Source organism: Podarcis liolepis (genome assembly GCF_965112155.1).
Source record: "Podarcis liolepis genome assembly, chromosome: 11".
Taxonomy (NCBI): Eukaryota; Metazoa; Chordata; class Lepidosauria; order Squamata; family Lacertidae; genus Podarcis; species Podarcis liolepis.
In genome coordinates, this window is record NC_139565.1 from 24,572,093 (window position 1) to 24,585,959 (window position 13,867).

The 13,867-nt window shown below is 44.2% G+C and overlaps 1 long non-coding RNA gene across 2 annotated transcripts in view; it reads right to left on the reverse strand.

Moving 5' to 3' along the window:
- LOC310688341 overlaps window positions 1-13,867 on the reverse strand; it is a 47,166-nt gene that overhangs the window by 16,114 nt on the left and 17,185 nt on the right. Inside the window, exon 1 of one of the 2 annotated variants that reach the window (XR_014516873.1) lies at window positions 974-1,166. The exons of the other annotated variant lie outside the window; for it this stretch is intronic. This is a non-coding gene — a long non-coding RNA (uncharacterized lncRNA). Of the gene's footprint in view, window positions 1-973; window positions 1,167-13,867 lie in introns of those variants that run through there. 2 annotated transcript variants of the gene reach the window in all.

Consider the following 13,867-nt stretch of genomic DNA (forward strand, 5'->3'; position numbering starts at 1 on the left):
CAAACCATATTGCTGAACGGAAGCAATATTTTAGGATGGCAAGCAGCTTTTTAACATTAATTGAAACAATCCAGCCAATATAAGTGTCGGCCAAGTGACAGACATTGTGTGTACAGCAAATTGCATATAGGTTGATGTGAAAATCTAAATGCTGCTTTGCATATGAGAGAGAACACTTTGCATCTGCCTGGAGAGTTTTCCATTGCTATCAGAGGTGCTTTGTAATCCAGGTGTTTTGGAAAGTTCTTTTATGCTCATTATGCCTCATGAAGGCCCTGCAGCTGTTCCTTTTCTTCAGGGTTCCTCCAGGCTGTCTAGTTTTATCCTACTTTTAGCTAAATATTTCCACTGGTTGAAGGCCAGGACTGTTATCATATCACACGTCTGTCTATCTGTCTGCTGCCCCTAGAATAAAGCAGTTCTTTCCATCTGGGGAACATTCAGGCAGCTGCAATTTAAATTGGCTAGATAGACTGTTTCAGAGCAACCAATCCCTGTAGGACATGCGTACTGGAGTACCCCACACCTGTCCACACAGTTTGCAGAAATTCAGTGGACTGGTATTGGTTGTGACTTCCTCCCGAGACATCGCTGTGCTGTCACTGTAATCAAAGTACAAGTGTTTCTATGATACCTTTCCTCTGCTCCTGCCTGTACACTGCACCGCTAAGAGCCAAAGAATATCAGCAAAATGATCACGATGGATTAACAAAACAAAATCTCTTCACATCTAGAGTCACTGGGTGCTTATATGTGCTCCTCTTTTTATATTATTATTTAAAGAATGTTTAGCCCACTCTTCTGCCTTAAAAAGGCTCCCTGAGAGGCTTACAGTTCACTACAAACCATGGCTGGCTCACCTGTGAGGCAAGGTGAGGCAACTGCCTCAGACAACAGGATCTATAGGGGCAGGACATCTCCAGAGCAATTTTTACCACCACCACCCCTGTTCCTGATGTATATCTTCACTCACCCCTTCTTCTCTGGTGGGAAGGAGGACACACCATTTTGTGGTTCACCTCAGGTGACAGACATCTTTGGTCGGCCCTGGTACAAACAAGGAGGGACAACAACGCAAACATAAAACGAGGGATTATTGTATGTCTTACAGAAATGGCATGGACATGTGGGTTCCTGCAGAACAGCCTGCAGCCCTTTTGCTCCTCCCTGGTTCTTCCCCTTTCAGTGCCACAGCAAGCTAAGTCAAGGCTTGTCCTGGCATGTTACTCAAACCTAGATTCACAGTTATGTGCTCTCTTCACTCTCTGATGTGGCCGTTCCAATGCCCTCATCTCATGGAACGTGTGGTGTGAAATTTGTTTCTGTGAATCCAGGACTGTTTCTTTTCAATACTGTTACAACCTCATTCTTTAAAGAGAGTTTAACTTTTCAGTAACTGATGCATAGGACTACAGTCCTGATTTCAGAACCTCACTTGCCCAGTGAGCATTTATGTAAAAATAGTAGGAAACTCGGAAGCAGTTGGGAGCAATCCAGACCAGTTTTTCCTTCTCTCTCAGACTCTTCTGTGACTTTGCCTTGTAGTGCCGGCAAATGACATTTATTTTATCCACCCTGCAGAAATTGTTACAGCACAATCCTATGCATGTCTACACAGAAGTCAGTCCTGTTGAATTCAGTGGGATCCCCTCCTGAGTAGGCATGCATAGGATTGTTTGTTAATAACTTTCCCATCCATGAATATGAGTGATAGCTGAGAAGTTAGCAATGTTGCACCAGGGTTAAACTTGTCATGAAATATTGAAATTCATCTTTTTGATGTGATGTGTTGTTGTTGTTTTGAAAAAATAAAGCCTCGTAGATTCCTCTCCAACTAATAAAAAAAATATGAAATTGATCTTCATGTAAAATGTTCATTGACAGGCAATTGGGTTTAGAAAAAAATTATTAGAGATGCTGGAGAGGCATTATTTGGGATGGGAGGTAAGGCTGGGGGGTTAAAACACAGAGGAGAAAAAGTTAATTTAAAGTGATGTTTGGTAAAAATTCCCCTTTGAGATCCTGTTGTGTAATTGAACAGATTAAGAGAACTGACAGTAACTTCACAGTGTGTCTAAGTGGAGGTCTCTACGGGTCAGCTCTCGGATCTTGTGCCGACACGTTAAACAAGTTTGTCAATTTTCCATCAGATTGATTTTTCTCACAGGTCTGGAAGCCTCGTCTCATTTCATCTTATTTCCACAGGGGTTCTTAACATTGCAAACTGCCATTTACTTTTGTCTCAAAGTGTGAGGAATGATTTTTATCTCAGAGTGGCAATCAAGGCAGGAAGCTCCTGAAATTCAGCGCTCTGTTTATCATGGAGCACATTTTGCTCGTGGTTTTTTTGGTGGGCGGAGAGGGCTGCTTTTCTTCTGAGAGGATTTTTATTTGAAGGTAAACAAGCAAGAATTGTCTTCCCTTTTTTTTTTACTTTGGGAAATTATTTATATAGTCATCTCCAAAGTCTCAGCTTTCTGAAGGGAAAAGGCTATTGTTTTTCTTTACAGTTTCAGCCCTAATGAAAGAACAGCTTGACAAAATATGGCACTCCCGAAAGGTCACATAAAACCATATTGATGTCTATTTTCATGTCAGGGTGCAATGACCCCACCCCTCGAGGGGTTGTCAAGGGAAATTACATGCATGGATAAATCAGAGAGCATACCTCTTAATGATCAAATACCGTTACAGCTTTTACAAATCCAAACCCTCAGTAACTTTACTGCTGCCAGAGGAACCACATCATATATGCAGCAGTACCACAGAGGGCAGAGTTTGTCTTTAAGACTTCAGAGCTAAATAAGCTGCGTAAGGACCGGATCCAGGTCTCTTCAGCCAACGGACTGGCAACCATCCAAATATGAGCTGTTAATAAGCAGGTTTAGCACCATAGGCAGATGCCAAGACCAAGGCTGACATTTGCAATGTTCAGTGACATGTGATTAAACCCTTTGTTTTTAGAAAGGGTGGGAGAGAAACAGTGTAACTGCATATTAATAATCACATGTTGTTGTTAGTAAAATGGCTCAAGACCGCAATACCTCAAAGATCGCCTCTTTCCATATGAACCTACCCGGACCCTGAGATCATCTTCCTAGGCCCTCCTTCGTGTGCCTCCTCCTTGAAAGGTTTGGAGGGTGGCAACACAAGAATGGGTCTTCTCTGCAGTGGCTCCCTGTCTGTGGAATGCTCTCCCCAGGGAAGTTCGCCTGGTGCCTTCATTATATACCTTTAGGTGTCAGGCAAAAACGTTCCTCTTTAACCAGGCATTTGGTTGATCCAATTTATATCCTATGCCCTTTTAAAATATTTTCTTGGGGGGGAGGGGAGTATTAGGTTGCTGTTTTTCTTTTTATTAGGTATTTTGTGGTTTTCTATCTTGATTTTATTCTGTGAACCGCCCTGAGACCCCCAGGTATAGGGCGGGATATACATTCTATAAATAATAATAATAAATAATAGGTTGCGTCCAAGTGACCTCCATGTGCAATGGAACTCCCTCTCCTCCTGTCTTTCCTCTCCTGATTCCCAATGCACCCTCAAAATCAGCTCCGGAGGATTGCGGAACCCTCCCTTACAAATTTTTGGTTGAGTGGGGTGGGGTGGGAAGATGAAACAAAAGTCCTGTTGCACCATCGGAAGCCCACTGGGGCAGCAATGGATACCATTTTTATTTCTGCATTCTGTATTTATTTTATGAAGCAACTAAAATTAACTATGTGCTATACAAAGATTTTGGGGACACGGGTGGCGCTGTGGGTTAAACCACTGAGCCTAGGACTTGCCGATCGGCGGTTCGAATCCCCGCGATGGGGTGAGCTCCCATCACTCAGTCCCAGCTCCTGCCAACCTAGCAGTTCGAAAGCACATCAAAGTTCAAATAGATAAATAGGTACTGCTCCGGCGGGAAGGTAAACGGCATTTCCGTGCGCTGCTCTGGTTCGCCAGAAGCAGCTTAGTCATGCTGGCCACATGACCCGGAAACTGTATGCCAGCTCCCTCGGCCAATAAAGCGAGATGAGCTCTGCAACCCCAGAGTCGGCCATGACTGGACCTAATGGTCAGGGGTCCCTTTACCTTTATACAAAGATTTAAAGAAACAAAATTATCCCTACCAGCAAGTTTATAATGCAATAGACATGGGATGAAAGGAAAAGGTGTAACATGTGCACTTCTCTTTTTTCAGTTTCTGTCCTGACTGTGTGTTTGTTTCTTGAAACAGGCAGTCTTTGCTGTAGCAAGTGAGAGGCCATTCTGGCCAGCTACAGTTATGCAATGAAACAAATGTGACACAAACTTCCTTTCCCATTCATTTGCAGTTTTGAGCAAGATCAGACTCAAAGGCCACCCTTTTCACCTGTTTTTGCACTAAGGTCAATGTGACCAGGTGCAAGGTGACAGGAACACTTCTGTAGAAGTGCACAAAACTTGAAAAAGTGCTTCAAAGGATAATTTAATATTCACGATAAAAGGTTCCTTACCAAATATAGAAAGTTGTGCTTGTATTTTTGAGCCTGTATTTCTAAAGGTAGAGTTCTCATAAAGTAATGCTTTGAAGTAAAAATTACATTACCCGCAATGTATATTTTCAGGACCACAAATTAGGTTATTAGTGCGTACAAGGAAATGGAAATTGGAAATCAGTTAAATGGCTGAGTGGAAATTGAATTCTAATCTCTTAACAGGATTTCCCCCATTAAATCTACTTCCTCCACTGTAATGACTATTGTTTATTTTCTTCCAATATTTACTAGACTTTGGAAACGGAAAAAGACCTATATGCTAAGACACAAAGTCAGCTACAATAAATTCTGAATAACAGGAGATTGTTGAGTTTCAGACTTGGATGACTTCCCCTTTTTTTGCTGTGTAGAATTCACATTTCCTAATCCTTCAGTGTTGCTTCCTGAGCACACAGGGACCCTGGAGCTGAGGGTATAGCTTCCCCTCTTTGAGCAAGCGCTGGACTTTGAGCTGATCTAGCTGAATGTCCTAAAACATACCTTAGCAATACAGCAAGGACTATCACATCCTTTGGAAGGAGAGGAGAGGGGGGCATGGACCTCTTGTGAGCCGTGGAGGTCAGATATGAGCTTCACTGGGAATGGGACAAAGGAAGTGTGAACTTTCTCCTTCTTGATCTCTCTGCGACTTTTTGACACCATGCATTGACCGTGGTAACCTCCAGGACCAGCTATGTGGGGTGATTATCAGAGTAACTATGCTGCCATTGAAACTATTGGCACAGCAGTCTAATGAAAAGGGATCCCAGTATATATTGGAGTCGAATGACACTTTATGCTGAATGTGTATTGTGCAGCCATAGCTCTCCCCCCGCATTTAGTTAATTACTGTCACAGGATTGTTCCTGGGATGCCACAGATGGGAGAGGTATGCCTTCCCTGACTGGACCTATTCTCCTTAGGTAAAGGTAAAGGACCCCTGGACAGTTAAGTACAGACAAAGGCGACTATGGGGTTGCGGCGCTCATCTTGCTTTCAGGCTGAGGGAGCCGGTGTTTGTCCACAGATAGCTTTCTGGGTCATGTGGCCAGCATGACCAAACTGCTTCTGGTGTAACAGAACACTGTGACAGAAACCAGAGCACACGGAAACGCTGTTTACCTTCCCGCTGCAGCATTACCTATTTATCTACTTGCACTGGTGTGCTTTCAAACTGCTAAGTTGGCAGGAGCTGGGACAGAGCAATGGGAGCTCACTTTGTTGCAGGGATTCGAACCGCTGACCTTCTGATCAGCAAGCCCACGAGGCTCAGTGGTTTAGACCACTTAGCATCCCTTAGCCTCACAGCTGAAGGTGGGCTGATTTTGGAAGTGAGGAATATTGTGTACTATGGTCCCATTAATGATGGGGGAGAAGTTGTGCTGGCAATTAGTTAAATAAAAGAAAGTAAGAGTAATGTGTCGTTTGAGCATCCTCATCATGTTGGCAGATTTAGAGCTGCAAAACTATCATCTCTATGCAACCTATCAGCACCTCTGGCTACACCTCTTGGATGCGATCGGTCCTTTCAGAGTCCACTAACTACTAGTGAATGCTATATTTCCTCTTCATTGCTTACACGCTCTCTACATCTGGCATTCAGTTCTTAGCCTGGCTAAAACCAAATCACTATGGTTCCACAATGTGCCTTTGTGTTTAATGTGGACATTAAAAACAGAAGACGTAAATAGCAGAAACTGGGTGCATGTGAATGAACATTACTGAGGTTGCAATAGGGAAGGGGGGTTAACCCTTTCATTCTCTGCTGATAAAAATGGCTCTTTTGAAGTTGCTGTTTGCACTAACACCAAAGGAGTATTTCCTCCCAAAGCAAATATCAACGTCAAATAAATAATTTCCATCAGGACCACAGCAGAGAAGGAAAGGGTTAAACTCCCACCACCACCACTTGCTGTGTTCCTGATATTTATCAGCCCCTTTCAAGGGCTATTTGCATTTTAAAAAATGCTTGTTAAATGCAAGGATGTATTGATCCTGATGTCTGTCTTGGCCCTTGGTCTCTAAGGAGTAACCAGCATGGCTCCCTCCCTGGAAATCCCCCCATGGGTGGGTCCAGCTGGGTGCCCCATGCTGTTAACCCTGTTCCTACTCAATCCCATAAGTCAATCATGACAGGTTCTTGCAGCTAAAGAATGCCTGAAACTGAGTGCGTAAGTCTAAATTAACCAAATGGAAACTTGGGTGGCAAGTTTACTGCCTGAGTCAGTAAATAACCATTTCAAGATGTTTAATCTATAAATTGCTCTAAACTGACTTTTCCCTTCCAGTGTTTTAGTTTCACCATGCTGAAGCCACCAGAATGCCCGAGAGCAAGCAGGGAATGGAAGGTGCTTGCCCAAGTACTTGGGCCATTCAGCAGGAAATTGCAGAGTTATTTCCTCAAGGTCCTGTCTCAGGTCATTTTGATACTCCGGGTGTCAGCAGACTCTTGTCAACTTGATTCATAACCTTAATGTCACTCGGGTGTGTTGAGCTGGATGCGTTTTCTATTGCTTTGTTTTTGAGCACCTCATAGGTGAGTTGACATGTTCAAGGCAATAGCTTGTCATGTAAGTGCAAAGTTACAAGCTGCATTTGAACTGCCAGATTTTGTCTGTGTGTGTGTGTGCGAAGTGAGAGAAGCAGGAGAGGAGACCAGCAGCTCCTCCTCTTTGCCAAGAGACTGCTGTAGAGGCAGCATTTTTTATGGGTGAGGGGCTGTCGATGTGGTGGCAGGTCTGACCTCTAGGAAATGCATCACTGCAGCAGCAGGCGATGCATTCTTTGGAGGCTGGATCTGCTGCCCCCGTGGATTCTGCCACCCGAGGCAGTCACCTCATGTTGCCTCATGGTTGGGTCGGTCCTGTCTAGCTGTGTATCATGCACAATAACTGGCAGCAGCTTTCCAGGGTTTCAGAGAGAGGACATTCCCAGCCCATATGTGGAGATGTTGGGAAGGGAACCTCTGCATGCAAAGCCATTAAGCTGTGGCTTCGGAATTCTGAATAATGGCAGAAATCTGGAATCTTAAGTGACCCCCCACATGCCAAGATACAGCATAAGAGGCGCCTGTACTAGACTGACATGTTGATGGGGCGGTAATTGTGCACCCAATTAAGCTGTTGAAATCCCATGGAAGGCAATGAGTGCAGGGGCTGTCACTGTGCATACCATCTGAAAAGCTACTGAAGTAATTTATATCAAAGAGTTGTAAATGTTCTTACCCAAAGTAGTAAATACAAAGTTTTCATAATAGTCATCTTTCAAAGTTAAGTACCTCCGACATCTTACACTTCCTCCATTTTTCAAACGGTAATTAGAACGCAATATGGATTAATTTCTTGTCACATTTGATTTTTTATTGCCAAATTGTTTCAGAGAGCCGAGCATCAAATTTGTACACTGCTTCATCCTTTGCCAATTCTTTTGTCTCCTCCCTTCCATTTTCTTCCTTTTTTTAACTTATTGTGTGCTGAAACATAAAGAGCTGATCCAGTGTCATATTATTCAGTCAATATGAATAAGCTCAGTAAACAAAAATAGCTATGGCGCTAGTAAGGGGCACTATCCAATGTATTTCACAGAGTGTCACTATCTGTGTGCTGGGTGTTGTGGGGGGGGGGGCTTGGTGTAATGAGAACATGGTTCTCAGGAAACAAGTCCATTTCTTCAAGGCCAAGGGAGATGCTGAGAAAGGCAGAGAGCTCTGTGGCAACACCTGTCGTGGATGATGTGACACATACCGTATTTTTTGCACCATAACACTCACTTTTTTCCTCCTAGAAAGTAAGGGGAAATGTCTGTGCGTGTTATGGAGCGAATGCCTACGGATGGCAGGGGGATCTGCTGCAGTCGTGAGCAGAGGATCCATGGTTCCCCTTCCTTCCCTCTTCCGTGGCTTGCTTTGAAATAGCAAAGCAGGAGAAGACCCGCTGAGTGGGGAGGAGAGAGGGACAGAGAGCCTGCTTGCTTTAAAGGAGCAAAGCGGGAGAGGAGCCTTCTCCTCTTATACCCCTCTTCTGCATTATTAACAGCATCCTTCTCCACCCACCCCACGCGTGTTCCTTGTCCCTTGAGTGCTTTTCCTTCCCTCCCCACTTAAAACATGGTTACAAAGCACGGATCCACATGGATCCTCAGGATTTTTGCACTGGGTCACCCCAAATTCACCATCAGATCACATAGCATGTCCATGGCTACAGCTTGCACCAAAAAAATCACGCACCCACTGTTGCCTGGGGCCGCAGTGGTGCAAAAACGTGGTTACAAAGCATGGATCCACATGGATCCTCAGGATTTTTGCATTGGGCTACCCCAAACTCACCGTCAGATCACATGTCTGTGGCCACAGCATGAACCACAAAAATCATACATTCGCTGTTTCGTTTAGAATATTTTTTTCTTGTTTTCCTCCTCTAAAAACTATGTGCATGTTATGGTTGGGTGCGTGCTATAGAGCGAAAAATACGGTATTTAGATATAGGTTTTCTTACACACTTTTTATATATAAAAAAGTCACAGATTGGCATGTGGTGTTAGGGTGTCCAGGTGCAAAGCGAGACACAACAAATAGCTATGAAAAGGGGGGATTTCAGCAGGTATAGCTTATCATGTAAGTTATAAAGTGTAGGAGCCCTATTTGGTATACAAAAATCAGAAAATGGCATTTTTAGGATTATAGTGAAAGAGAGAAAGAGGAAAAGCATACTGTGTGGTTACCTCTTCAATTCAAAGGAAAAAAAATACTAACTGCCCGCTTCAATATAGGTATAGGATAAGAGAGTACCCTGGTCTTACTGTTAGGTTTCTGTTTATGCCACTGTGCAATTTTTGGAGTCACAAGACTCTGTTTACATTCCAGACTGTTGGAAGTCTCACGGGAGATGGGAGACGGATGTTGATGTTACTGGTTTCCTGTTTCTTTGTTCCAGTTGTTCACTGACTCTCACAGAGAGCAGATGCATATTCTTTTCTGTCCTGCGTAGTTAGAAATAAACGTAGCGATGTAGCACATATTGCTCGCCCTTCTGCTGCTTAGATACTCTGTGGGGAAACGTGCCTGAAGCCTCATCAAAGGCTTAGGTCGTTAATCACCGTCAGAGGAGGAGAACCTGATGGATTCCGAAGTACGTCGTGGAAGAGAACTATTTCAGCTCGGTCGTACGGAACCTCCAACACTTACATGGGGTGGGGAAAAAATCATGTGATTGAACTACAGGCAGATAGGCAGACCTGGAGGAACCCTTGTCATTTAGGCACTTGCTGAAATTGTCTATGTGGTCTGGCCTTAATCTAGGCCATTTTATTTTGTAGGTGTGAATTGGACTAGGGTTGTGCCTGCTATTTTATGCTTTGCTCTGTGGTGATATATTTTTTAATATTAAAAAAAATTCATTCATTTTGTAAGCTGTGCAAAGAGTTTCATCTGAACCGTGGCTGATTAATGTGTTAAACAAACAAATGCTGATGATTACTGGGTTCCCTTTAAGGATTACTGAAACAGTGTTTGAGGAGTGCAGCAAATACTCAGAAGTGCTATACAAATGCGAAGTATTAATTACCCTGTTTTCTAATTCCTCAATGCCTAAACGGCAGGATTTCTGATTGAATTGCATTTGTGCCAGTTAAGAGTGGCAGCTCTCCTGGTAGCTAGCACAAACAAGATATTTCTCGAGGTCTACTGGGGGCGTTGCTTGCTGCTTCTTCCCCAACTGGAGATCAAGTATAGTTAGGTTTTGAGAGGAAGCCACAAGAGGAGAAGATACTTCTGATCTCTCCCTCTGCCTCTCTTGCCATGTGATTATTTCTTTGAGCTTGCCCTACTCTGTTGCCAAAGCTGTCCACCCCCCTCTCTTGCTTTAGAAATTAGAAAGTGATTGCACTCAGCTAACAGCAGCAGAATAACAGCATGAAGGCACTGATACCCTGAAGCAGCATCTTTTAGAGCTCTGGATACAATATGCTTCAAGTCTAGGCACCCTTCTTGCATTTCAAATAAAATTAATGGGAAATTGTTTAGGCATAGCCGATTCCAGGTTAGCAGAGCAGCTCCAGCAGGGATGCCTCTGTTTTGGAAGGGGGGCTGGGAAATGCAGACACTTACTGATATCAATATTACATACAGCAACAGCGAAACCTTCAGGCAGGGAAATGGCTTTAAAGTGTTCCTTAACCCTAAATACAGATTTATGGGTATTTTCCAAGCATACCACAAACCAGCAATAGCCTGCTGCAGGATGGGGCAGGTCCGATTAATACTGAGGCAGTCGCAAGTGGCTTTGGATCTAGAAAATCACTGTGCGATTCAATCACATCCTGGAAATTTGTGCAACCATAGTTAATTTGGTCTTTTTCAGCAACAAACTTGCCCCCCCCCAAATCAGATCAGACCTTTTGCAATAAGAAAAGTGACAGAGAAATGCAAGTGTGGAACAACAACTTGATGCAATGTTGCATAAACTTCCTACAAACAAGTCACAATGAATGCTTAATAGTTGACCCCCCTACCCACCATGTATGCAAAGAAACCAGGATGAAGGCTCATTAAACAGGTAATCTGGGAGTGACTTCAGATTTTTGTATATTTAGGTGAGAGAGAATTTTCAACATGGCTCCCAAGTCAGTTCTGAGAATCACTAATGGTTAAAATGTAAAAATGCTGCCTATTGTCGGGTTTCAGGGACTCAGCTTCCTCCCCCTTTTTGGCAGTAGATAAGCAAAACAAAGTGAAGGAGTCTCTTACCAGTTAGAAATGTTAATGATCATAGTGAGAGAACAAAGAATCCATTTCTAGGAATGAAGGTGCTCCCAATTAAGGGTTTCACCTGCTCCCCCCCAGTCACCCACTTCACTTCCGCGTCTTGCAACCTGATCTCACAACCATTGTGCTTTTTGTGTGGCCACCTTATCTGCCCTCCTTGACCTTAGGCTGAATGGATGGATGCTCTCCAGTGAAAGCGATTCTGTTAACTCTCTCTCTCCCAGTGCTTCTTCTCCTAGCTGTTCACCACCCAGTTCTTCCCAACTTCGGTCTTCTGAACTATGTCCCTCGGCAAACCACTGTTCCAAATCTATACTGTCCCACTGCTCCTGGGAAGATTCAGGGTCCTGATCAGGAGCAAGGGGAGGGGGAGGCTCCCACCATTCCTCCTCAGTGCAGCCTTCCTCAGCACGGTCCCTGGCACCTATTACAGGAACATTTGCACTAAGGGCTGCCCCGGAGATCCTGCTCACCCCTTGTAAATGAATGGTCTTGGAACAATGAAAAAGGATGTAGCTGTGGGATTCAGGCCAAGTCATTTTGGTCTGACTCGCCAGTCTGCTGTAGGGTAAATGAGAATCCTGCTTACTCTACCTGGTTCCACGGTTCTGCTTGGGCCTCTTGCTGGTGGTGGTGAGCAGTGGCGGCTCATGTGTAGGGACAGAGCTGCCCGCCCCCACCACAACATCGGTGCCACTGCAACATACCCAGACAGAGCTGGGGAGAAGCAGGACAGCAGCAAGTTCTGGACTGCATGGGTGCACCAGAGGATGCACCAATCCAATGCTCCCACCAGATCACCCACACAATCACAGCCTTACTGCTGACCTGTCCCACCCCCACCCAGAAAAGCTGCAGTGATGCTGGTGATGAGGAGGTGGCTCTCCCACTCTGTCCCACTATCCTACTGATGGTCAACCAGTGGTGCAGGAGTTTTGTCCACCAGCTGCTTCTCTTGTGCCTTGTTTTGTTTCTTTGGTGGCATTTTTCTGGGACACCCCGGCATGTCCTTGACCACATGACTGGTGTTTTCTGGAAGGCCGCCTCTGTTTTTCTTGTATAATTCAATGGAGATCTAGAATGGATCTGCCCCGCTGTCTTAATGTTACTGGTATACAAGGTACAAGAGCAAACACAAACACCTGAAGCCCCATCCAGATTGTGTTCATTTTCACCAGCTGTCAACATTGTGTTCGGGGTTCACATCCTACCTGTTGAGGAGAAATGGAACCAGCTTAACACCAGATATCACCACTTTCTCTTGACTTTTGTTGTGCACAGAGATTTTCTCCCCACCTTGAGATTCACTCCCTGTACTGGGTAGAGGTTCCTGAACAGCTTTCTTAGCTTGCTCACTGAGACAGCCAGCTGTAACCTTTAACCAGGCATTTTGGAGCTCCTTAAAAGGCAAACCTACGAATATTTTGGCATAGTTTTTCATGACCACAGTCCATCAGTTGCATGAAGTAGACTGCAATCCATGAAGGATTATTATAATAATTTTTTTGATATTTAAGGTGCTCCAAGATTCTTTGCTATAGCAGATGGTAGTTAATCATACACGGAGGTACAAACAGTCATTGCAAAACTGAGCCTATGCAGTCTCCTTGATAGTTTCCCCCCTTAAGATGTCCCAAAGGGGTGCCTAGTGCAACTTTTCTAAACAGATTGCCCATTGAAGCACCCAAATAGGCTGTATCTATCAAATGGGACAACGTAGATCACTGGTGGCATTGATTTGTAACATCTAAACACAGTCTAATAAAAGCTCAATGGTGATGCTATACAATCCTTCCAGCCCACCATATGATAAGTCATAACAGCCAGTGGGGTGGAGTGGTTAGACAGCTGGACACTCTGTTCATGAAACTTGCTGGATGAACATGGGCCACTCTACCTCTCTCTCTTGCTCAGCTTGGCGTACCTCACAGTATGTTCTGAGGATAAAAAGGGAAGAGAACTTTGTGAACCACATTGAGCTCTTTGGAAGCAAGGTGGGAAATATTGGTACTTAATGAATAATATTTCTACTAAAAGAAGGTGAAAAGGAGTCAGTACTCTGACTGTACCTCCACTATGGTCTAGCTACCAGAGCGGATTTCTGCCCAGTCAAGATACAACTGACTGAGGGTCAGACATAATGCTATATAGTGGTACCTCAGGTTAAGAACTTAATTCATTCTGGAGGTCCGTTCTTAATCTGAAACTGTTATGTGCAGAAAGAAGACTTCCCTTTACTTAACCTGAGGTACCACTTTAGCTAATGGGGCCTCCCACTGCCGCCACACCGCCAGCGCACGATTTCTGTTCTCATCCTGAGGTAAAGTTCTTAACCCGAGGTACTACTTCCAGGTTAGCAGAGTCTGTAACCTGAAGTGTTTGTAATCTGAGGTGTTTGTAACCCGAGGTACCACTGTACAATATATAGTGTTTAGTTTTAAGGAGAATGAGCCTATCCTCTCTTGGGTTTGATTGCCCACCCACAACCTCTCCTCCTCCAGTGTGATTGCAAGGAAGGGATTGGGAAGTTTTTGCTTCTGTCTTCTGTTGACTGCAGTCTAGAGTGTCATCCTAAATGATGACACTAATTGGTAGTTAACCT